Genomic DNA, 27,395 nt, shown 5'->3' with positions numbered 1-27,395 from the left:
AACTATACAGGAAGATCTGACCACTGATAAGAACATTCATAACCTTTCAATAGGAAATTCGAAAATTATAGTCTCGTTAATTCCTTGTTTGAGTTTCCTTTTTTCTTCTTCAATTCATTGTTGTTTTTTTATGTGTTATTTATTCAATTCTGATCTGCACCAAAAATCTACGTGTCTTCAATCCCATTTTGGAGACATTTGAAGTTATAGGAGATATTTGGAAATTTGTAATGGAACGAAAAGAAATTTAGATGTATATGGCGATATACAACATGATAGTTATTGTGCATTTGGGTTATGTTTGAAGGTATAAACAATAATAGTTTACCTATCTATGAAGATTTGGGATTTTAGGCAAAGTGTTTACAATATAACACCATTTCAATAAAATATATACATTATCCATTTTTATTCTCATGCACCGATTCTTTAAGATGTAAGTTTGCAATGAAACCATTGAAATGCATTAGATTATATATGTTCTTATATATGCAGTACAGAGATACCAAGATGGTAATAAAATATTCAAAATACGAGAGGTCTTTTTGTTAGCTTAACATAGGCCAACTCTGTATATGGAACATTTGATAAAAGAAATTGTCCTGAATAAGGGGTCTGTAAGTAAGTCAGTCTACAAATTGGCACGAATCTATCAGTACGGATAAGAAATGTGTAGTTCTATATTACATCACAATATCGGGCATGACCACAAGTATCTTGTTTACGTGGTATAGCTATGCATGTATACGAAAGGTGTACATTTGTAATGTGTCTATGGAATACTAATCATTGAACTTTTTTAAAGGTCGATATGGCTATGATACAACCCACTCCGTATCATTATAATTATCTTTGTCAGATTTTTTCTATGAAAAAAGAAACAATTATATTTCATGCTCAATAAAACATTGGGAGGTTTAAATGTCTGTTCAAGATTAATACAAGAAGAGTTTAGTTACAGCACAAGTTGTAACAGCTGTATCTACCAAAATGTATAAATATGGACTTGACAATCTTCTATGTTTTACCGGCACTGAATAACATTAACTTATAGATGTTGTCATGTTCTTTAAAAAAAATGGTGTTTTTAGTAACTAGTATCAAACTTGTCGTACATATCGTAAGGGAAAGAAAATTAATTGTATCAGTGTAATCAAAATATCCTCACGATCGCAATCATAGAAGGTAAATTATAATCTACATGTTAAATCATATTTATGACGTGAAAAGTTCAACAATAAAATATCAGTCCATAAAGTGGAAGACATGTGGTACAAATGAGCATATTTAAATTAAGTTGAACATCGCCAGATCTAAACTTAACTGTCCCAAGACTCTACACGTTATTTAATCTATTAAAATATCTTTTTTGTTCTTTTCAAATGTTGGTGTATAGGGCGGATCTAAAAACTAATCCGTTTATTTTTATTTTTTAAAAACAAGGGATATTCAAAACGTCTAAATCGAAAAGAAACCGACGTCATGACTAAAAACCGAAAGACGACGGGAAGACGAATACAACATTTTTGAATCTTCGCTAATTATCATATTTAGCTATTGCATATTCAACGGCATATTGTTCTATTTTTTTCTTTTTATGTACCTGTTTGGTCATATACTCCAAACCTTTCTGCGTATTTATACATTCCAGGATTTCAACCTTTCGAAATTTTGGGTTCTCAATGTTTTCAACGTCGTGCTCTATTTTGATGTGAACGTCAATGGTGAGTCTTTCGAAGACGAAATGAGCATCTGGCGTACATGCACAATGAGGTAAGTCTTTTCTCGAAAAAGGGGGTCCTATAATCCTTAAAGGTATACTAAACATTTATCTGAAAATACTAGTGTCTTTTCAACTCTCACACCAGTTACAAAATTAAAGAATAATGAAAAAAACAATTCTTTCTTACTGGGTGAATAATGGATAACTTTAATTTCATAGTACGTTCGTTTATATCATCTATTCAATCATCGTGGTCGGCTAAATCGAATATTCATTTGGCATTCTATAAGAGATGATACTAATGAAGAAAATTCAAATTCAAATTCAGATATATAACTTAGTAGTTGAGCATGATCTCTTATGGAGGTGTAAACATGTAACCCTGTTGTTCTCTTCCGGGCGGTCGCGGTGTCGTATTTATACATGAACATCCATTACAGCCAAATAACTACTCTCGTTGATATGGGTACTCCTGTCGGATTGAATAAATCCATGCAACTATACTTTTACACGACAGACGACTCTGTATCGGTTCATCATCTTAGTAATGTTGTTTTTGTTTTTTTCATTGAAGCAAAACTTTACGGTAAGGTGAATTTAATAATGAATTTATAACTGCATGCTATTTTCATAGTGTTTCTATAATTTGAAACAAGCAGGAATTTAACATAACATTGATTGATTAATGTTGACTCGGTATTTTGATTTCATGGACATTTATTTTTAAAATCAATGGCACCTCGTTATCACTTCTTATAAATACGATGAAAGGAATGTTTAGGTGAAACGATCAAAGTAGCTGAAATGGTTTTTTTAAGTCATAATATTCCAAATGGAGCTTGATTGACTAGTATGATATCCAGCATGTATGAAATGGTAGCATTACACTTTTCCTTAATCATAAAGATTTGTCCTGACTAGACTACTTTTTGAGAAATATTTTATTTGTGATATACCGATTGGAAAGCAATGTGCCTAATATAAGGAGTCGGAATCTAAGCTCTAAAATTACAAAAAAAATCTACAAAGTCGATAGAACCCTGAGACTAACGACGAGAATTTCGACTGCCGCTTAAAACAAAAGATGCGTATAATAAAAGGCAACATACTACCTACAAACCTGCTCTCTACACAAGGTGTCCAGTTTTACATCCCATTTAAATGATTGTTTTATAAACCTGAAATTATGAAGATGTGCAACTAAAGGTCACCGTACTGACCGTATGGCTGTTTCCAAAACGTTTCATCTTCCTGGGCTGTGCAATGTCTGTCTCTAACGTATTTTTTTTTCTCATAGTACGATCTTACTTATTGGTATTTACCGATATCATATTACCCTTCATTTTTTGGCTGATCTAGAGTTGTATTATACATTTGTGTATGATAGTATGGTATGACTGTCATAGATGTTTTGTCTTGTTTCCAATATGAAATTACGCTTTTGGTAATCGGTTCCTTTGTTAATCGCAATATTATCAATAACAACTCTTATGTGCTTACAACTCTTTTTTTTTTTGGTTTCTCATGATGCTAGCTTCTTTTGATGAATAGTGTTGATATGGTTTCGTTTACATATGTATTTCAGTACGATAAACATCCAGTACACAATAAAATATATTGGCATATAATATAACTATAAAACCACACATGATAAAATATCATAGTGAAGCCAAAGCGAGTTCATATTCAAAATAACACCAATAAATCTTTGAAGGGAATGTCTATGTAATATTTATTAGATTGACAGCGCGGAGTGGTGGTGTTATTTATTGAGAGACTGTAGGGTTCACGACAGTCAATATTTCATTGCTTTTACTAATAGGGAATCCAATTAATTAATAAAAGTGTAAAACAAATACGTTTGTTTTCACATAGAGCAAAAAAAAATAATTCATATTTAATTACTACCCAATGGTAATGCGCATTACAAATAAAGCAAAAAATGAACTATGCAAGTGGGAGTTTTCACACGATTTAAACGCTTGATCAAAATAATAATTTTATTGTAAAGTACTTGTATCATGTTTGGGAATATGAAAATCAACCTACACCAAAAGAGATATCATGGACTATTAATCAATGAGACGATGATCCTACGACACAAAAATCAAAAACCCATTAGGGGTCAGCATAATGTTTGCAATAAATAAAAACTGGCAATCAAAACAAAATTTCTGCATAATAAGTGTAAAATTATGTATCATGTATTCTTTTTCCGATGCTATCAACATTCAATTAAGCAACATTTTGCATTTTGAAGACATACTATTCAAAAGAATATATATCTTGAAACTATATTAAAACTGTATCACACAAAGCACAACAAAAGATTGTCTAAAAAACAAAAAATATACCGAGCTTTTCTCTTGTTTTGAATTAATATATTCTATTTTTTCCTACAAAGTACAAATATTGTCTTTATTCTTAAATTCAAAATTTCAAAATTTAAACGCATATCTTATTTTTACCTATCAGTTGTTCTTTTTTTTTCTGAAAGAAAGAACATGTGCCAGGACTTGTCTATGTAAATAGTCGATTGCAGGATAAGGATAAACTATTTTCTAAAATGCCACGTACACAGCGATGCGTACCGATAGTTCAGTTACTTTTACATGAATGTTATCTGTAATCAATTGCAGAGAAGTCCGACAAAAATATTGCGAGGGAGTTTATTGGACTAGTGGAATGAACAATATGTGTATTCTCAAAACAGTTTCAAAAGAACCTAGAAAATAGATCATGTTCACAAAGAAAATTATTTAAAAAAACTGTTGACCTTTCTATACTTTATCCATGAAAAATTCAAAACCAGTTTAAAAAAGATTCTATGCAAGGTCTTCTATTATAAAAAAAAAAAGGCAATCAGATATACAAATATAACCCGTAGTAGTGCATTGATACAAAAAAAAATCTTAGTTTGTAATGAAAATGATTCATGCCGATCATACTACGTCGAACAGTATGTTTGAGTTACTAATTGTGAAGAACTTTGTTGGTTTCGGTGATCGAATTGTCAATAATGAATTGGCATTCCTAAGGGAACTCCTTCATAACTTAATTTGATCTTATTGCAATAATTAAGCCATAGGAATGGACATACATTATTATATTCAGTCAAACCCTTACATATACAATTCACACATATGATGACAGCAAACATATCAATAATGAAACATTAATATCATGAAGCAAATGAAGGGGTCGCTCACTTGTAAAAACAAAAGAAAACAACGTTGCAATATCAACCTGTAAGTTCATTGACCAGAGATATTGTTTTGTTTGATATAATCGGCATACTATATGAGATTATGGATTGCATTTTTAAAAAGAGAACCGCCGAATATCACTGATTGGTACTTCATGTATTTTATAACGGTAAGCATTTTAGAACTGCATTGGGGCCTTAACCAAGTTTGAATATGTGTAAATTATCTAGAACCTTCGTTATAATCTTCGTGTGTCTTAATGGTTAGTAACTGTTTTTCGTTGAATTACATAATCGTTTTTATTCATTTGATAAAAAAAACGTGGCGTTCGCTTTGTATGTGCCTGTCCCAAGTCAGGAGCCTGTAATTCAGTGGTTGTCGTTTGTTTATGTGTTACATATTTGTTTTTAGATCATTTTTTTTTACATAAATAAGGCTGTTAGTTTTCTCGTTTGAATTGTTTTACATTGTTTTATCGGGCCTTTTATAGCTGACTATGCGGTATGGGCTTTGCTCATTGTTGAAGGCCGTACGGTGACCTATAGTTGTAAATGTTTGTGTCATTTTGGTCTTTTGTGGATAGTTGTCTCATTGGCAATCATACTACATCTTCTTTTTTATATTTTTACCACCGTTTACAAGACATTTTTGAAACATATGACTTCTAAACATTTACATTATATTGCCCTGGTATTATTCTAGCAGCTTCAATGAGACTATTTACCGGATTTGTTATGACAAAAGAAACACGACGGATGCCACATAAACCTTCCTGAGCACCTGATATCATCCCTAGTTTTGGGTGGGGTTCGTTCTTTAAATTAGTTTTCTATGTTGTGTCATGTGTTCTACTGTTTGTCTGTTTGTCTTCTTTCGTTTTTATTTTTATTTTCGATTTATGAGTTTGACTGTCTCTCTGGTATCTTTCGTCCCCCTTTCAAGTTGGTGTTGTCCCTTATAGTTCAAACTTGCATTTTAACAGCAGTTCTATCTTTGCATTCTAATTCCAATTTTGAATTAAAATTGATACAAAATATTCAAATGCCTTAACGTTAATTTTAGTTTTATCTTTTTCTAATACTATTATATATGGCTAGTCCAGTTTCCATCAGAGAGCGACATCTAAATGCTTGTGATAATCAACAATTTCAACATTTTCAGTAATGGATAATCACAATTTACATTGCATGTATATTTTGTAAAAATCTATAAAGTTGATTAGCAAACAACAATCGCGATGCATTTCAACATTAAACTTTAAATCCCAATTAAATACAACATTCATGCCCGCATTTGTTTTTCATGACAACGACACAAAAACGCATTTGATATCAAAGGAAAAGCTTGATATTACTCGTAATTTCATAGTTATGGAACAAAAATGTAGTTATATGAATTGAATGCATCTGTTTAAAATTGATATTAGCAATGAAATGTTTAAGTCACATGCATTTTCCAACAAGTAGATATAGGAAGATGTGGTGTGAGTGCCAATGAGACAATGCTTCATCCATATAACAATTTGTAAAATTATACGTCTGACGTCAGACACGCGAATCAATGAATGTGTTTGTAGATAGATGTTTTTGAGTTCTGTTAAATTGTTCCTTTTAAAATTGTTACACGATGATGACTGCTGTACCCATATTTTGACTATTTTATTTATAATGTCTGTTTAGTTCATGCTTCATTGTAAATATAACGGAATTTGATGAGACTGTCATCAAAGTGAGAGGGTAAGAGCTATAAAACCAGGTTTAATCCATCATTTTCTACATTGAAAAATGCCTGTACCAAGTCAGGAATATGACAGTTCTTATCCATTTGTTTTTGATGTAATTTGTTGTTTGATTTTTGCAATGTGATTTATGAACTTTCCGAATTGATTTTCCTCTAAGTTCAGTATTTTTGTGATTTTACTTTTTTCCATTATTGTATCTTGTTGATTTTTACCTTAGGAATACCTTATGCTGTAACAAGAAATTTTAATATTATATTAAAAAAAATAATGCTTCTTTTATATTTTATCAATGTTGTAAAGGCATCAAATGGAACGCAAATATTTGCACGATTAGCCCTATCAAAACCCTATAAAATTATAAAATGAAGCATTACACTCTTAAATAAAACTAGAGGCTCTAAAGAGCCTGTGTCGCTCACCTTGGTATATGTGAATATTCAACAAAGGACACAGATGGATTCGTGACAAAATTGTGTTTTGGTGATGGTGATGTGTTTGTAGATCTAACTTTACTGAACATTCTTGCTGCGTACATATATACCCATCTATAATGATTGGCCCAGTAGTTTCAGTTGAAAGTGTTAGTAAAAATTTACAAATTTTATGAAAATTGTTAAAAATTGACTATCAATTCGTCTGAAATTTTCAGGGCAGATATATCTTGACCTGATAAACAATTTAACTCATGCCAGTTTTGCTCTTAATGCTTTTGTTTTTGAGTTATAAGCAAAAAACTGCATTTTACCCCTATGTTCTATTTTTAGCCATGGCGGCCATCTTGGTTGGTTGACCGGGTCACCTGACACAATTTTAAAACTAGATACCCCAATGATGATTGTAGCCAAATTTGGTTTAATTTGGCCCAGTAGTTTCAGAGGAGAAGATTTTTGTAAAAGATTACTAAGATTTATGAAAAATGGTTGAAAATTGACTATAAAGGGCAATAACTCCTAAAGGGGTCATTTGACCATTTCGGTCATGTTGACTTATTTGTAAATCTTATTTTGCTGAACATTATTGCAGTTTACAGTTTATCTCTATCTATAATATTATTCAAGATAATAACCAAAAACAGCAAAATTTCCTTAAAATTACCAATTAAGGGGTAGCAACCCAACAACAAGTTGTTCGATTCATCTGAAATTTTCAGGGCAGATAGATCTTGACCTGATAAACAATTTTACCCCATGTCAGAATTGCTCTAAATGCTTTGTTTTTTGAGTTATAAGCCAAAAACTTAATTTTACCCCTATGTTCTATTTTTAGCCATGGCGGCCATCTTGGTTGGTTGACCGGGTCACCGGACACAATTTTTAAACTAGATACCCCAATGATGATTGTGGCCAAGTTTGGTTTAATTTGGCCTGGTAGTTTCAGAGGAGAAGATTTTTGTAAAAGTTAACGCCGGACGCAGGACGACGACGACGACGGACGACGACGACGGACGCCGGACGCAAAGTGATGAGAAAAGCTCACTTGGCCCTTTGGGCCAGGTGAGCTAAAAATGTGTTCTTCGTATTCAAACATTTGGTTTTCTGTTGGATAAAATATACTATAGCCACTTGTTGGACTATTTGTTTAAGCTGAAAACATCGTTGCTAATAATAAAAAAAAATAAACAGTTTCTACATAATATGAAAGAGGGTTATCTTCAAATAAACGAGCTAGGAAATAGATATTATTTATATTTATCAAAGTTGTACACATATAGATGCTAGTTTGTTATGTTTGGTAAGGAACATGTTTTTATGCTATTTAAAGAAAGGTCTGTTTGATTGGATATATAAAGTATGCGGGAAGAATTTCATGCAAGGGTGTTTTGATAGTAGTTAAAAACATTCGAGTCATTGCAGTCAAGTGCTCTAGATGATTTTTTTTCGAAATAAATAATTATAAAAATTATTGTTTTGCCGGTTGATAGTCCAAGAGGAGTCGCAAACATTGATGTTTCAGTGCTAGTTAGAGACAGACATTTTTCATAATTCTCATTGATATAAAATGAGTTACATGTACTTATTACCTGAATAAAAATGCACTGGACTTTTGCAAGTGGCTACTACCATGTAAGAGGTTTTTTTATTACATTGATAAATTTTTTATTTTCGGTTGAGTTTTAACCTTTACTTCATTGAGCATGGACCATAGCGACAACATTATTTATAGACTGAAGTTAAAACTACATAACATATAGTCTGATCCATAAAATTGGAGGAATATCCTTTTACTAGAAAATTAACTTAGAATCCTTTTTTTTCTGACTTGCTGACAGTCTTTCCAAACATTGAAGTTTGATGAATAGAAATCACGTCTTTTGTCATTGTTACTCTTATATAATCCACATCTCATTCTAAGGAATGATAGAATACAAAAAAAACGTGCGCAAGTTCATTTCTTTGACATTAAGTCGTTTACCTGCTATTTGAATGTTCAATCTGGGCGATTTTGTTGGTCTTGTCATACTTAATATAGAGCTACCCATTTCTCCTTGGAGTAATTTTAACGACTTTTGATATAGAACATGTTTGAATTCTACCAAATGTTATTTCGTATATTATTGAGATGTCATTCTAGAAAAAAAGCCTTGCTTAAATCATTGCAGAGAAGATCCCACTAGTTTATGAAAAGCTACGACTTAGCTAACATTACACCCTAAGTAAGCGTAACTTCAAGAATATTAATACAATGCTGCAATAGAATCTGAAAGAAATAGTGATTTACCCAATATTTTTCTTGTTAGAAGTTATAATTTTCTACAATTTGACACCATTTGTGTGCCATTAAGACTCTCATCATCATCGTTTGCTGTTTACGAGTAATTTCTTTACAATAAAATCTTTCTGGTTAGTTAGCTATTTCAGATTTTTTTTGAAATTCGTCCTCAAAATACTGCATAAAATATAAGATTTGTCACTTGGGAAACCAACAGTGAAATTCACGTCATTGCGTGTCGAGTTTAACATAATATCCACTTAAGATTCTAAATTTTCGGAAATGTGATATTAGATTTTAAAGTTACTAATTGAACAGATCAATGATAAAAATCGTAATATCAAGCTAAGTGCACTGTCAGATAAAGTTAAATTTGCTATTTTTTACATCTTTCCGGTTCAACATCATTGATCAACATTATAAAAGCTAATACTTTCATTGTTATGCAGATTTCTAACAGGGTGTCAGGAAGATGCCATTGTATATCCAAAGCAAGTGTGCAAATTGTTTTTCTTAGTCGCTGCATAATGCTGGATGGTGACACAGGTTATAAGCAAGTTTACCAGCAAATAAACAAAGAGTGTATTGAACAGAGCATATTTTATCGGATTCTAGTCTCCCAGAAATCAAAATACTTATAACCATTTGCATTCCTATCTTACTGAGTAACCATACGATGGAAAACTAATGCTATGAAAAACTGTTAGAAAACTAAACCGTTTTGATAGATATTTGTAACTTTTGACAGCATTATTTTTGTTATAAAGATACCGCTAATTCAAAACTTTCTAGTTCAACCCACCATTTTTGTTTTAAAATGTCCTGTACCAAGTTAGGAATGTAACAGTTGTTATCAAATAGCTCGTTTCTATATCATTTATTTTAAACATTATTCCTGAAATATATTGAAAGATGCTAACATGATGGGTTTTTTAAATGAAGTTCTTAAAAAAATCGTTTTGAAGTATTTACCTTATATACAGCGCTTATGTTCATTAACATTTTTTTTCAAATAAGCACTAATATGATTGGTATAGAAAGATCGGTATAAGTGCCAATGAGACTACTCTCCATCCATGATACAATTTATAAAAATAAACTTTTAAAACGGTCTAATCTATATAAAAACGAAAAACGAGAAACACGTATGAACTACATAAACAGACGACAACCAGTGTACATCAGATTCCTGACTTAGTACAGATGCAAACATTTGCAGCGGTTTTAAACGTTTTACAATGCTTGCCCCGGACTACTCAATTATCTCATGTGTCCCACTTGTCGTAGAAACAGTCCCGTCCTCTTTTCTTTGATTGGGAAATCACCTAATGCAAAATGTCTATTACCATTACTAAGATCTCTGTGAGCAACACAATGGATGTTTTAGTGGAACATAATCCCATTACCAACTTTTTTTGAATGGTGTGTGTTCCTTAATCTTTTGTTTTCTATGTAGTTTTATTTTGTTGATTGTTTTGGATTTAATTTTTCGTTGACATTGAGTTGTCTTCTTTTTCAGTAATCTGTAGTATTTTATTGCGTGTTGGTATATTATCTCATTTATTTTTTCATTCTTCTTATTGTGCATAATTACGACTTTTTCTCATACCATTTTTAAAATGATTTTCTTTGATTTCGCGCTACTATGTATACATTATGTTGCTGTTGTGTACTGAATTGCCAAGATAGAGTTAAATGATTCTTCGTTTAGCCCATGTTCGTGATTTTTCAGTTTTGTGATTTTTGAATGGATGAAAAGTAGTGATGAAAATGAGAAAACGACATTCAACTTTTCAATGGCGGTGTCATTTTAGAAGATAGAAATAAGAAAACATGGTATGTGTGCCAATGAGACAACTCTCCATCAAAGTCCTAATTTATAAAAGTAAATCATTATAGGTCAAAGTTCGGTATTCAACACGGAGCCTTGACTTACAGCGAACAGCAAGCCATTCAAATGAAGAAAAACAACGGTCTAATCTATAAACAAAACGAGGAACCCTTTATTATGAATCATATCAACAAACGACATCTACTGAACATTCGATTTCTGACTTTTAAGACAGGTACAAACAAATGGAGCTGGTTTAAACATTTTTATATCCTAATTAAATCATCATGTCATCTTTTCTTCTCAATTGCTTACCATTTGAGTTTTATTTTCATATTAACAATATTTATAGGTATCTGTTTGGTTTCACAGAAGGTTTTCAGCTTATTTGGTAAGAATTATAATTTATTTATTTATGTATATATCTTCTTATATCTGTATAATACATTAATGTTTTCCCAAAGCATAAGTTTTATAATAAAACTCGCTTAATTGGATCCTAAATAAAGAAGTTCAAGAAAGTCAGAATAAAGACGTAGTAAACCCATATAACCTTCAGAGTCAGGATTGCTCCTGCAACATAAATTGTGAGTTTACGATGTTTCTGAAATGAAAAAAAGGAGTAATGGATTTTAAGATGCTAAGTATCAAGTATAGACAAGTATGTTTCAACTTTACATTGTTTAGTGTACTTAAGGAGTTTTTTCTGAATAAAACTTGCGTGTTGCACTGAATAATCTTATATATAAATTACTATTAACGGGTTGTAATGTTTGTATAGAAAATCTTCTTAATGAGAATGAATGCTTACATTTCCACCTATAGGGCTTCATAAAAAAAGAATAATATCGACCGCCACTTCGTTAGGTCTGTTGCAGCGATGATTGACATAATTTACAATTCCTAGTTAATAAATATCTTTACTTGATCTTTGGGAATTGCATATACAAACACAGAAACTATCCGGAGACTTCTAAATATTGACTTTAGATATGTTATTGCAAATGAAAAACTTGGAATAAATAGACAACGTTTATAGTTTTGGTAAGTTCATTAATCGATTTGAGTTTTATTTTTACAAATTAGACTGATTTTAAGTACCTCAATTTTAAATTATAGTTCTTGTAACTACAAGCTTTGTTTTTAATCGCAAACTTTAAATCTTTTTTCGCACACTAAAATATAAAGGCGGGACAAGTCTGTTTATAGCTATTTGTAGTATTTCCCATTAAATAATTTCCTTCATATAAAGGTAATACTATGCACTAAAATTGATTTGGCCGTACAATACTTTACGTAACTTTTACTGATTATATCAATGCTTATTTGTATTGTTTTGGGGATTAGATTCAATATAAAATCAAACTTTAGTTATCCAGCTCCAATTGATATTTGATTTTCATTATATATATAAATATATGCCGTTTTGAATTTCCCTTGGAGCTCGATTTGTTTGTTATTTTACATTTTTCGAGATACCATCAAATATTTGTTTTAACTATGAAATATTTCAATTCAATATTTCTTTATTGTTTGTAATTAACCAATGCAATGCGTGTTTCAAAATAGTAACAAAATAAATTCCATAATAAAAAATAATGCTTTTTATTAATGTGTTGCGTTCGAAGATTGCTCATACCTAAAATATTGAAATATAAATTAATTGTCAAGTAGTATAGTGCTAATTTGTTGGCGACAACGGTTAAAACGCAAAAAGCATATTGAAAAAACACAAAATAATAAAGGCTGAAGACAGAAATGAGTGCCAATATTTCGACCATTTTTTTCTAAGGTTGTTGAATCGAGTAATAAAAATGTCTAGCTAAGGACGACCAGCTAAGATAGTTAAATTCAATTTAAGTTTAAGAAATAAAGGTTCTGACGTAAACTCGAAGTTACAATATTCATGTTCATACGACGTCAACATACAATGACCAAATAAAACGTATACCGTAATGTGTTTTTATTCTAAAGATTTCTAATGAGATGTCAGCACAGACATGAAAAAAATAATATCTAAGGTGATAATGTATGGATTTTTGTAAACATATGATTAATGAATTTATTAATCAACTATTTACATTACGATTATAACATGAACGGTCATACCGCGAAGACATATGGCTTACCGAAATGGAAATACAAAATCTTTCCAGAGCGGTTTATTATTCAAACCCCGTCTGTTTGGTAGGAATGTCGTCATAGCTAAAGAAATTTTACATCGGTAAATAAAGGCAAAAGTAATATACCGCTGTTCAAAAGTCATAAATCGATTGAGAGGAAAATCGGGTTTAAAAGTTAAACCGAGAGAAACACATAAACTATAAGAGGAAAACAACAGAACAACAAAAACATTGAGGTGCAACAAAAACAAACGCCATTAGTCATAGAAACGGACTATTTGATAACAACTGTAATATTCCTGACCTCACAACAGCACAACACATCATCTTTTTTATTTTGTCAAATTTACAATTATTCTCACAATTCAAGTCCAAATCATTATCCTGATTAAACCGGTCTTGAGAGACTATTTTGAATTGATGCTGTGACGTCATAAGTTGTTGGCCTGAGGATATCAACAGCCCAGTAGTCACCACCTCTGTGTTGACTTGAGTTATCATTGATATGCTCATAATTTTAAATTAACTGTTAACAAAGCGTTGAATTTTTGAATAACTAAGGCTTTTCTACGTCAGAAATAGATTACCTTAGCATTATTTGGCAAACAAATAATGAATTGTTGGTCCTCAATGCTCTTCAATTTCGTCTTTTTTGGCCTTTTAAATATTTTTTTATTCGAACGTCACTGATGAGTCTTTTGAAGACGGAACGCGCGTCTGGCGTAAATATATTTTTTTTTATCCTGGTATCTTTGATAAGTCTATTTGGACTTACACCATACTTTATCTCGACCATACTGACAAAGACATGGGAAATGTATTGAAAATACAAAATTGAAACCACAAACGATGGGACAAAACACAATATCGAACCGAACCCACTTAAGACACAGATGTTTACAAAATACATGAATGTTGGATAAAGTAGATATTTAATAATGCGAATATTCTTTCAGACCAGGAGGTAAGATAGTTTAACCCAATGTCTTGATTACTTTTTGTTATCTTATTTTAACCAAATATGAAGCTTGAATGATGCAACAAAATCTTCTATTGTTATTGCTTTGCATGCAATGTCAAGTTGAAAACAATAGTATACAATATTGACTTTTGATGAGGTTGATACAATGATTTATCAACCCCCAGAGATAGTATATATACGGAGACCAACACAAGTGATTATATCAATGTTGATATATCAAAAAGAAAGAATGAAGCAATAATGCATAACTAAAACGAATTGGATAGATAATAAGTATTCGTACTTGAAAGCACGAATTTGAATTTATAGTTCAATGCAAATAATAGAATGATAGAATAACAGTTTTGCATATTCATTACTTAAAGTTGTACTTTGATGTACGTACGTGCGCAGTTTTCTTTGATGCATATTGATTGAATGTACAAGGGAATTTTATATATGGTTGATGTTGCAATAGCTCGAGTTGGAATTCCAAATAAAAAATGATCTTACATTTAAAGGGATAATTCAAGACAAAAATATGTTAACATACCATCAACGTTTACTAATTGGCATCGAACACGTTAACATAAATTAAAATTATTTAAAAAAAGACCCAACTGTGACAAAAAGAAAGCACTTTTCAAGTTATTGTTTTCAAAAATTTCAAATTAAAGTGTATAAATAAAAGTATTTTGAAATAAAAATAAATTGTGACCATTTTGAGCCCAGATTAACTTGTCCCTATAACATTTTAGATGAGATGTGCTACATAATATACTAGTTAAATGTCTAAAACAAAACGTCAAATTGTTAATACTAAATAAATATCACAAAATAAATGAACTCCGAGGAAAATTCAAAACGGGAAATTCCATTATATTGACAACGATGCGTGAAAAAGACAAACAGACCCAGTCGCATTTTTGCGCCTGTCCCAAGTCAGGAGCCCCTGGCCTTTGTTAGTCTTGTATTATTTATTTTAGTTTCTTGTGTACAATTTGGAGTTTAGTATTGTGTTCATTATCACTGAACTAGTATATATGTTTGAAGGACGCCTCCGGGTGCGGGAATTTCTCGTTGCATTGAAGACCTATTGGTGCCCTTCTGCTGTTGTCTGCTTTATGGTCAAGGTGGCTCTTTGAAACATTCCCCATTTCCATTTTAAATTTTAAATTAGGTAAAAATGTCAAATTATGGGTACCGAAGTCCACATTGTTTTATCTTTATGACTGAAAAAAAACCAAATAAGTATATTCTAGTAACAAAGAAGCACAAAATGGCATAAAGACCAAGCATATTAGCACAAATTAAAGAATACACAAATGAACCCTAGTATGTAGTTTGGCACTTAAAGACTTTAAACCATTGGTTTGAAAATTGGCACAAAAAAAAGAGATTCATTATTGTTGGATCGGTATAGTTAAACTTGAGGTAATATATTTTAAGAGCTTTGAAAACCCACTAGTTGAATATTTATGGATTAACGACTGTTTGGTATATTAGATCACAATTTAACGTACTAAGAGCATCGGTTTTGTTGTCCATTTTATATCAAGTTTCATATAAATACTAATTAAACTCATTTAAAATATGCAAATAAAGTCATTAGGTTTCAATTAATTTGGATTAACAATACAAAATTTTATGACTCAACTATTGAAGCGTAAAGGGAAAAGTAGTAAAACGCTCTGAACATGCATACGACATTGCATATTATGGATAACTAATATTCCGAATACATGTTACATTTATTATTCAATATTGCTTTAAAATCTTTTTAATTGAAAAGCACTGATTTAACCAACACTGATAATAAAAATCAAAACAAAACATATGAGGTCATCATCGTAAACTTGTGAGAATGTGAGATGAAAATACCTTCATCAGGAAATAGAGAGAAAAACCGTAACAAACTGCACACTATTGATGACAGGTATCATAGGACCCAATTGACATCTCATAGCTTTGTATATGCTAGAATGATTTGAATATGCAGTCTTACATTTCATTTGTCAGTTTTAAAGTGCTATATTTCAGAAAAAAAATCAGATATGATTTGAATGCTACCCTGCATGTTTCTAGTAAGTTAGTCTTACATAAAATGTTGACACATTTGTTTTTCAACGTGTTCATTCCAACATGTTAATTATGCTTACTTTCCATTTCTATTTTATGTTTGCAAATTAATTTACCGCATTGCTTCAAAAATATAATATGCTTTCATATTCACATGTTGTGACTCCATGTGAGACGAATCTTATTATGTATATCAATCATTTTGGTCCTGACTAGCAAACAGCATCCATGGCTGTTTCTTTTTTTTCACTCTGCGTTGGATGATAAATCATTTACCACAACGACCATGTTCAATATTTGAAAAATCACTGTTTTTACAGCGTGTATATTTGTGTTCTTAAATTATTTTTTCTTTCTTATATCTAAAGGAAATATGCGGTCTAATATTCAAGAGACACAAAGCCGACGACACGTATCCTCGGTATTTCTCTGTTTGTTAGTTTTAAGTTTGTCTAAGTCATCAAAGGGAAAACACTAGACAGGCGAGAAATATTAATTTACAGATATAAGAAAACTAGGGCTAAAGATACCGGAGGGACAGTCAAACTCATATGTGATGTGGTATGAGTGCCAATGAGACAACTCGCATCCAAGTCACGATTTGTAAAAGTAAACCATTATATGTCAAAGTAAGGTCTTCAAGACGAAGCTTTGGCTCACAAATGCAACCTTTACATAAATGTCTTATATATATATATTTAAGCACAAACATGTAAAGCCATTGTTTTTCTTTTTGACAATAAATCGCAGTGATTTTCTAATCGATACTTTACACGAATATAAGGTTGTTTTGTTCCATATACCTATTTAAAAAATTACAGTTACAGTAGGTTTAACTTCTATATCATTTGTTCTCCTTTGAAGAGTTGAATAATAAACAATCTTATTTTTATAGCATGATCAAAACGGCTGTCACATAGACCTGCATATATTGTACGTAGAATAATACATGTTGATGTCATGAATCAGTGATTTATATGCTTGAATTTATTGAGAGACAGGTAAATTTCTACCTCGCAAGAATTGTTTCAAAATTAAACTTATTGATTTTCATAATAAAGATAAATTGTGTCCTTTGTAGAAATGACATTCTGTCAAGATAGTTCCTGAAAATCATTATTTGTATTAACCTGCGTCATTACGATCTCTAATTGAAAGCTATATTTTGAAAGACAAATGCATTATTTCTGCTCTATTATTTGCATTCATTAAAACTACTTAGAATCATTATGTGAAAGGTCGTCAAGGGGAGTTTTCGAAAATTAAAAACATCAACCAAATCGGGTAAGACATATTTAGTCTGACTAAAGAGCAGACAGACTAGAAATCTGTAACAATTGAGGACAATAACATTAACTTACGTATTGCATTTAACTTCTTCAAACATATATGTTTACAAGATTACAGTCTCAGTCTATCGTCAAAATCATTTATCAGGTATCTAACTCTGAGTGTCGTAAAAAGTCCAGATTTCTGCTTTTCAGGTTGCCATGAAAAAAGGGCTTTACATGTTTTGTGCTTAAATATATATAGAAGACTTTCATGTAAAGGCTGAATTTGTGAGCCAAGGCTTCGTCTTGAAGACCTTACTTTGACATATAATGGTTTACTTTTACAAATCGTGACTTGGATGAGAGTTGTCTCATTGGCACTCATACCACATCACCTACACAGCTACTTTTGCATAGGTACTATGTCTGAACTAAATAAATGCAGTACTGGAAATTTACTTTTAATATTTAGTATTATTTCTTTACTTTAAAACTATTGTACTATTTAGGTACTTGTAATTTACAGTACTTGATTTGTACTAAATATTTTGGTACAAAAATAATTCAATATTCCATGTTTGAAAATCCTAACTTTAAGAGATTTGAAATAGAAAAACTTTCAAAATGCTGAAAATGTAACGGTAGTAACTAAAAATCTGTAGTACCTAAATTTCAAGTACAAATAAAGTACTGTAAAATACAGGTACCTAAATATTACAATAATTTTAGAGTAACAAAATAGTACTGAATTTTAAAAGTAGATTTCCCGTACTACAAACTTTTAGTACAGAAATGGTACCTATGCAAAAGTAGCTGTGTATGAGTGTGACTGTCCCTCCCTTTAAAAGTGTTCATGGTAACATTTTATTCTTCAGACAAACACACCATATCTGTATCAATGACTCATCACTGCGGTAAGTGTGCATGTTTTACCTCGTATTGGTTCTCTCAGTACAAATGTATGAGAATTTTGAAAGCATATTAAATAGCATTTTGCTTGGAAAGATATAAGTGTGCATGTTTTACCTCGTATTGGTTCTCTCAGTACAAATGTATGAGAATGTTGAAAGCATATTAAATAGCATTTTGCTTGGAAAGATATAAATAATGGATTCTTGATATAGATAGATATTCCAGTCCTTCAACCTGAATGAATAAGTTGCAACTGCAACCATCTTCAGATGTTATCTTGGCTGCATTGATTTCATTGTAATTCGTATTCTAGTGAAACAATCAGGAAATTCATTTTAATATAATCATAGTTGTTTTGAGGTGAATAATCTCATTTCAACAACAGGTTCAAGAAGGATAAGCAGCCTTTAATATGGCCTTTAAACGTGACTGCAATTTTAAACGTTTCACTCTTTACATTATATGTATGACAGGAGGCGAATATATTATCTTGTTTTAAAAAAAATTCTTGTATCGGTATTTTGATTTTACATGTAAATATTCAAGTGCATCGAACTAGACAATGTTTTCTATTCTAATTTAGATCATAGTATGTATTGCACTTTTATCAAAATCTGTATGTGTTGTGTCAGTAATTTTGTCTCTAAAAACATGAATATCATTTGCATTAAGGATTCTTTTGTCTATAAATCGGCTTCAGCGTAAGTTTAAGGAGTACTTTATTGATATCTCAGCGGATAACACAATATTTCTCTTATTTCTTCCATCATTTTATCAGAATGTCATGTTTACTCTGTGTGCCTCTTTGTCAAAAATACATGCAATAATGTTCTTCTGTTTACTCAGGGGTAATATTAACTTGTAATATTATTCATCAGAGACTAAGCAAATACAACAGATAATGAATGTTCAAACTCTTTTCCACGTCTCAATTAAGTACGATATTGAGCGGATAAGTCACCGAAAATAATTTTCCGATCGGTTGAATAAAGATTATTTTAATTGCTTAAGAATCGCTTTTTTCTTTCGCCTCTCTTTCAGCTTGAACAAAGACTAAATACTTCAGTTATTTGTTAGACAAGTAATTTCCGCAAGGTATAGCAATCAAGAAATATCGACAGCGTCTAAGTAAACGAACTATGTTCAAGATGGTTTCCTAATAAAGATTGTTTGAAAAAAATGTGAGTGGAGTGACATCAGCCATATGATTAATTTTTTTACTGGTCGTACCTAAAACGTGACTATGTCATATACTACAAGGCAGTATATTATTCTACTATTCGTACCTAAAACGTGTCTATGTCATACACCTTAGGACAGCATATCAAGCATGTAATTGTACTTGCTCGTACATAAAACGTGGCTATGTCATAAACTATAGAGCATATCATATTACTGTAACTAAATATGGCATTGTCATATACCAAAGGACAGCATATCGTATTACTTTTCCTTACCGTAAACATGTCCATGTTAAAACATCATAGGACAGCATATCGTTTTACTAGTGCGAACCTAAAACGTGACGACTATGTAATAAACCATATAACAACACATCTTTTTACTTGTTCGTTCCTTGAACGTGGCTATGAACGTATGTCTGTCAGGAGCATGCGATTTAGTGGTTGTTGTTTTATAGGCTTGTGTTTTGTTTATTGCTTTTTTCATAAATCAAAGTTTTGTAGTTGATTTGATTCACATTTTGTCATGTCATAACTGCCTATGTGATATTGGGTTTACCAATAAACGCTTCATTTAGACTCTGTCAAATAGTTGTATCTTTGCAATAAAATGCCAAATCTCCTTACTTTTTAAGGATACTGCAAAATCTGTTAAATTACATAAGAAAAACATATTAATGAAATTCATAATTTTGAAACACATTCTTTATTTTTGCAAGAACCAACAACCTTTTTTTTAGAAACAACACCATATAATAAAAGCTGTTATCTTAAAACAATGTAAACAAGAGTTAAAAATGCATTGTGGGTAACTTTGTACCCAGAGGTAAGTTTTACGGGTCGATGTAAGGATCGAATACAAGTATCTTGACACATTTTTTACAAGTAACTTTGTAATTACATAAACGGTACCAATGTTTCTGCAGCAGATGCGCATTTCGAAAATAAATTTCTCTGCAGTAATGCTCGAGGCAAAAATATTTCAAAATATAAAGCGTATTAATGAGGGAGAAACATTCCTTAATTTTGAATAATTTCCAAATGTATTGCTGTAATTCAGTGTACATCATATTCATGTTGGAAAAACTGTTCGTTCATTAACAACTTTATATATTAAATTACACTTTTAATAAAAACAAATTATCCTTAGATATATTTCACACTTGTTTTTCTCCCCGAACATAATTATCAATTATGAAAAAAATATGTTTTACTCCCAAAGATTATACTTTTATTTTAGTATGACAATTAGACTGAAACTTTAAAGATCATATTTTTTAACAAATTTACCTTTTCGTTGTACTATTTTTCATTTAATGAAACTATTGTACCTTGTTTATCACACATCATGTGTGTGTTGTAGTAATATGTCGTATTACTAAACAGTCAGTTAATTTAATTCTTACAAAATTTTGAAATTTTCATCTTAGCCCTTTGACCTTGATTCAAAGAAAAAACACGGTTAACTATAATTACAAGTTCACTCGATCAGAACCCATTGATTATTGATTCGAACAATTGTGTTTTATTCTTTATACTCTGAATAAATTGGTTTTTACGGTAATTTACTCTGCTTCCCTTTTAGTTTTTACCTTTTTTGGGATTCGAGCGTCACTGATGAGTCTTTTGTAGACGACACGTGCGTCTGGCGTATATACTAAATTTAGTCCTGGTATCTATGATGAGTTTATTTCCTGTGTCAAAACTAAATTGGATTATAGCTTTTCATCTTTTATATAAGCTTTGGATTTCAAATATTTTGGCAACGAGCATCACTGAAGAGACATGAATTGTCGAAATGCGCATCTGGTGCAAGAAAATTGGTACCGTTAATTTTATTAATTCACAACCGTAAGACACTGTACGTCCTGCACGTACCACACAGCTAGCTATAGAAGGTCCAGGCATTGCAAAAGTTAAAAGGAGAAAATAACAAGCTGATTTATAATATATTTATGATGTTAAGTATTCAGTATAAAGTTAACAATTTGTAGGAAAATCATTTAATTATTGATAATTAGATTTTCTTTTTCAAAACTTCTTTTCCTGTATTCAAATTACAACAATTATTCAATTATTAGCTCTGACTTTAAGCAGTAAACATGGAAGATATCATAGTTACTCAAACACATTAAACAATAAAATGCTATTTTATACATAAAATAGAAACATAAACGTTTTCCCTGTGCTCTTAATTTTCAGACAAATAACCAATTTGCAATTAGATTACATATAGAGTATGCAGGAATAGCAATCATTGAGTTGTTACCTGCCATTAAATTGCATTCTATTAAGTCAATATACATGGCTCTGAAGGTTATTTAGGTGATTATTTTACGTTGGAAATGAAGATAATTGAGTAAAATTGAGTAAAATGTCATGCTTTAGAATTCACTTTGAGAAAATTACCGGTTTACATCAGTTGTAAAAGAAAATATATGTTAAAAAAAACCTATTTACGACTTATACAATTTTAATGACATGATCTGCCTCAATAAATTTACAAATTAACTTACGTTAACAAGTATTTCAATTATTATCAGTCTACGGTTTTGAATACGTAAGAACATTTTAGAACACTTTAACGACCATGCTCGAATCTTCTTCAATTTCAACTAGTCGCAATGCTATGACTCCGGTTTAAATAAGGCTTTTCCTTTTTGCTTAAAGTACACAATTTATAAGTTCAAATATGTCCTGCAAACTAACTTTTCGTTTGTGAGTGTAAATAAGCATTAGAAAATTATATGTTGACAATTCACTTTGTAATCAAACGCCACGTACTACGATGTAGATGTGGAATCTTGGACAATCATGCGTGTTATTCCTTTCCTTTTCCTGAAATTTCAACAAGAGATTTAAAACAAAGTTGTCCTTCTATCTATCGCATAATGTCTGTCCTATCAGTCAAAACAATTGGCTTTCGGTAATTCAATTAAACTGCATATTAAGGGGCGGAGCGAATCAAATGTGGACACAGATATATCCTAAACCAAACGGGTCTAGACGCAATATTTTTCCTTCTCGTGAAGCAATAGTATGAAACAAAAATTACAAATCCATGTTTTTGAATAAGTCTATGTTTCATTAAAAAATGTCGAACGCTCTGATTTGACTAATTGATGAATCGTTTGTACCTCGGAAAACATTCCACGCTTGGTCACGGAAAACGAATTTACAATTAATACAGAAATAAAAGGCAAGATTTTTTTGATTTTTTCATAGAATATGAGTTCTGCAGGAAAGAGGCAGAAATGTTTTTCTGCACTAGGTCATCCATTGACCTTCTAAAATTGTTGCAAAGGTTCTTTTTTTGTGTATAGTGCATACATTTCGGTTCTAACGTTCATATTCTGCCAAGACTTGTCACATGGAAATTACCTTTAGACATAGATAATACTGCCAGATGGGAAAGTCCACATTTGATAACTATATCTCTATACCAATTTCAATCCTCGGGGTCTTTTTGAAAAGGAACATTTTTGTAGGTGCATGCTGAAAAAATGACTAAGTCTTCCTCAGGGTACGGGATTTCTCGGTGCGTCGAAAACCCATAACTGATCATAAGTTACTCTGGACTATTTTCTGCTCTTTGGTCGGATTGTTGTTTCTTTGACACATTCCCAATTTCCATTCACACACAATTCTAATAAAATTTTCAATGAAGCATACATCATCTAGATGCTTAATTCTTTATTGATAATACTGTTGTTTTGATCAGTTAACATATTTTAAGATAGACAAATGAGCTACTACTATTATCAACGAATTCCTCCTTTATTTTTGACGAGACAGACCTTATACCGGTGGTGGTTTTTTTACGAAGACTAAAAAGAATCTATTTGTAAATTGAAAACAACGTCCAAACCTATGATTGCGTTGGATAAAAACCGCAATATTTGTACGTGTGAATGTAAAACAAATATCGTGGTAGAGGAGTCGGAAAGCAGCACAAACAACATTTTCCAAAAGACCAAAAAAAAATAAAAAGAATATATGTATAACAATGTATGATAAAAAGGATATTGTATATATATTTAAGCTTCGTTTATATTTTGACTTGCATCTAGAAGTTGATAGTGTGACTCGGTTGTGAAGTAATCTTTACTACTGCATAGATGACTAAGCTCTCAATTGTGAAATTACTGTAGCTAAGATCCAGCAGTAATTGCACATGTAGTTTATTCAGTACCTTTACTGGCCGATTTATTTTATGATCGTCTGATCTATAATTTTGATGAATAATGATTTACATGGAGATGTATTGTAGGGTGAGCTTACTTCACGACGCAGCCGTTCTAGCTTCTTTAAAGTTCATATAATTCTTTAGTTTTTGTTTTGAACCTATAATTTTTCTTTTCTTACTAAGTCGATTTATGTGATTTGAATATCTGTTAGCAACTGTCGCCTTAATGATTCAACGCATCTGCATCAATAATAAGAACGTAAGAGGTAGGTTTAATGTACCCTTAAATATGCCACAATGATATAGACTTCTTGTACATTGGCCATATAGCTAAATGTTCATTAAAAACAGTATTTGACAAAGACGGAATGTTTAATTGATGATTTGACAGAAATTCTATAGAACATTCTGATATACAGATTTTCTATTTTTATTATAAAATGTTAATTCTTGATTGAGTTAATGCTGTGTCTTACGTCCGGATTGACGTGATCTGTTCTTGATGACATTCCTTAAATCAATGTTTTCCTTTAATGAAAAATGACATCTGAAGAGAAATACTGACTGAAACAATGTTTTTCAAATTGTCCCAATCAGAACTAGTAAGCCATGATGAATAGTTATTTTATGACAGTTAGAATTTAAAAAAAACAATACTTCATTTTACAAGTCAGTGTACGACATGTGGTTTGTTGCTGTGGTGCGTGGTTCCTTTGCATGCTGTCACACTATGACTGATAATAGACACGAATTCAATTAGAAGGACAATTATTAAATCAATAGAGTGATTTATAGCTTAGTTCTATAACAGTATCATTGCAGGATGATATTGTTCATATATTGAAAAAATATCTGATTTCATCATAAAAGTTACATACACAACTAATATTCAGTCGGTAAGGAATATACACATTAATTCTAATGGTAAGTTTTACTGCATTTACTTTGTGTTAATGGTACTATTTGTTTGCTTCTTTTGTTTGCAGGACATTTTTATTTTTGTTAGATTTTTTAATAGCTAAACATTAACACGAAGGAAACTTTTGATAACCCTTATTGTAATTCTTTAATGTGGTCGAATTAAAAATGTTCTATAAAAAGAAATATACTCTATTCGTACATTTTTTGGTTGAAATAACAATGACTCTGAACATTTCGGTTGCATCGTCTCTATCAACATATATTTGATTCAGATACTGACGCCGTACTGTGCTGCATATACACTTAAAAATAAATTGTATGGATTTGAAAAAATAAAAACAATCGAAAAAATAACCAAATAATATATTTCAAAAAGTATAAGAGAATAACTGAACAAAATCATTTAGAAAAAATCAAAAGTTCTACAAATAATACTAAAAATTAAATACACAGTAGACGGTTTTATACTGTGTTTATGTTGAACGGTTTGTAGTCTATGAAGTCAAGGGGAGAGGTTGCATATATACAAATAGATATGAGAAAAGTAAAATCACAACAATGCTGAACTCCAATAAAAAAATTAAACAGAATGTCCTTAATATCTATTGGCAAAAACAAAAGCACAAACAAAAAACCAATGGATAACAATTGTCATATTTCATATTTATAAAAACAACACTTGATAGATTGTTTGCATCCGATGCTATATTCTTGATTTAACTTAACAAGGTATTCTAACAGCCGAAATTTAAAGGCCAAGGGTGTATAAGAACCGAAACAGTGGAAGATCTATTTGACAAATAATGACTTATAAATAATAGTCAAATACACCTACGGTCAACTTTGCCTCAGGGAGATGAAATCTTAATTTCTTAATAATTCATAAATTTAAAAAATTTAAAAAATATATGTTATTATTTATGCCAATACCGAAGTACTGAATACTCAGCTGATTATACCATTGAGTCCTGATAGTCTACCAGCAGCGGTAATATAACGAAATATTTAATAAAAAAAAATACGGGCTCCATAGAAAAATTGAATAGGAAAGTTCCTTATCAAATGGCTATATATTTTTTATGGAAATATTCTTTACAAAGCACAAAAATGTCAGTATTCTCATCAGAAACTAACAAAACCTTTAAATAGACTTATTAGAAGGGGATATAGTTACGATACTGTTGTCAGGTCATTAAAGATTGCATATTTTGGCTTTAATATTGATTCACTTATAGGGTCTTTGCATCGGAACTAAACACATTTATTTGTAAAAAACAGTTGTTTGCATGACACGGGTTATGTTCTTCTCATATATTTTATGATAGTATGATTCTAAACCTCTAATAGTAGGGATTGTGCCTGATATTCATATGATGAAGACATAATCTTTCAATCAGTTTAATTGAGGTCTGGAGCTGGCATGTCAGTTAACTGCTAGTTGTCTGTTGTTATTTGTGTATTATTGTCGTTTTATTTATTTTCTTTTGTTACATCTTTTGACATCGGACTCGGACTTCTCTTGAACTGAATTTTAATGTGCGTATTGTTGTTCTTTTACTTTTCTACATTGGCTAGAGGTATAGGGGGAGAGTTGAGATCTCATAAACATGTTTAACCCCGCCGCAATTTTGCGCCTGTCCCAAGTCAGGAGCCTCTGGCCTTTGTTAGTCTTGTATGATTTTAAATTTTAGTTTCTTGTGTATAATTCGGAGTTTAGTATGACGTCCATTATCACTGTACTATTATGCATATGTTTAGGGGCCAGCTGAATGACACCTACGGGTGCGGGAATTCTCGCTACATTGAAGACCCATTGGTTGCCTTCGGCTGTTGTCTGCTCTATGGTCGGGTGGTTGTCGCTTTGACATATTCACCATTTCCTTTCTCAATTTTATATAAAATGTATTTAATGTATTTAAAGTATATTTCTTGTATTTATTAACTACACTAAATTGGGATAGACCTTTTTCGGCATGACAGGTGGCTATTAAGTTTTAAAGTAGAATTATCTAAAGTTAAAACGCTTGACCTTTACAAAAGGTTACACAACTGTAATTCCCACCTATAGACTTAAGAAAAATTATGGTCTTTGCCAATTACATATATACGTATGCATTCGTTATCTTAAGTGAAACCGATATTTAATCAATTTAAGTCAATAAAAAATTAAATATATCTGTTTAATTACTATGCACCTCTATAACGTACAATCTTCTGATGAACAACAAGCACTCAAGTTATTCAAGTTTATATTTTATGTAGGTTTTTTTCATAACAGGCTTTGGATTTTGTTGATTGAGTCAGAAAAAATTCAGTTGTTTAAATTTACATTTTCAACATGCCTAATATCTTATATTCTAAGAAAAGTATTAATGTTGTTCATGATAGATTGTATCATGACAATAGTTTCATACAATTTGTTTATCCCCGAATGACACAAATCATCATCAGACTAGAACGGAATTGTTTCTAGATTATACAGAAACGATAACCAATCTACAAGATTCCCTTCGGGATATATTTACTGGATGTCTATTTCTCAATGTAGAAC

At 31.1% G+C, this 27,395-nt stretch overlaps 1 protein-coding gene across 2 annotated transcripts in view; it reads left to right on the top strand.

Annotated features, from left to right (window-relative positions):
• Positions 1 to 12,167: 12,167 nt before the first annotated feature.
• LOC134712000 (uncharacterized) overlaps positions 12,168 to 27,395 on the top strand; it is a 46,661-nt gene continuing 31,433 nt past the window's right edge. Inside the window, exon 1 of one of the 2 annotated variants that reach the window (XM_063573079.1) lies at positions 12,168 to 12,254. The gene's annotated coding sequence lies outside the window, so the exon portion shown is untranslated. Of the gene's footprint in view, positions 12,255 to 24,611; positions 24,848 to 27,395 lie in introns of those variants that run through there. The other variant, XM_063573078.1, reaches the window with a different exon arrangement.

Source organism: Mytilus trossulus, chromosome 3, assembly GCF_036588685.1.
Source record: "Mytilus trossulus isolate FHL-02 chromosome 3, PNRI_Mtr1.1.1.hap1, whole genome shotgun sequence".
Lineage (NCBI taxonomy): Eukaryota > Metazoa > Mollusca > Bivalvia > Mytilida > Mytilidae > Mytilus > Mytilus trossulus.
The sequence above is the reverse complement of the archived record's forward strand: the minus strand, read 5'-3'. Positions and strand labels throughout refer to the sequence as shown.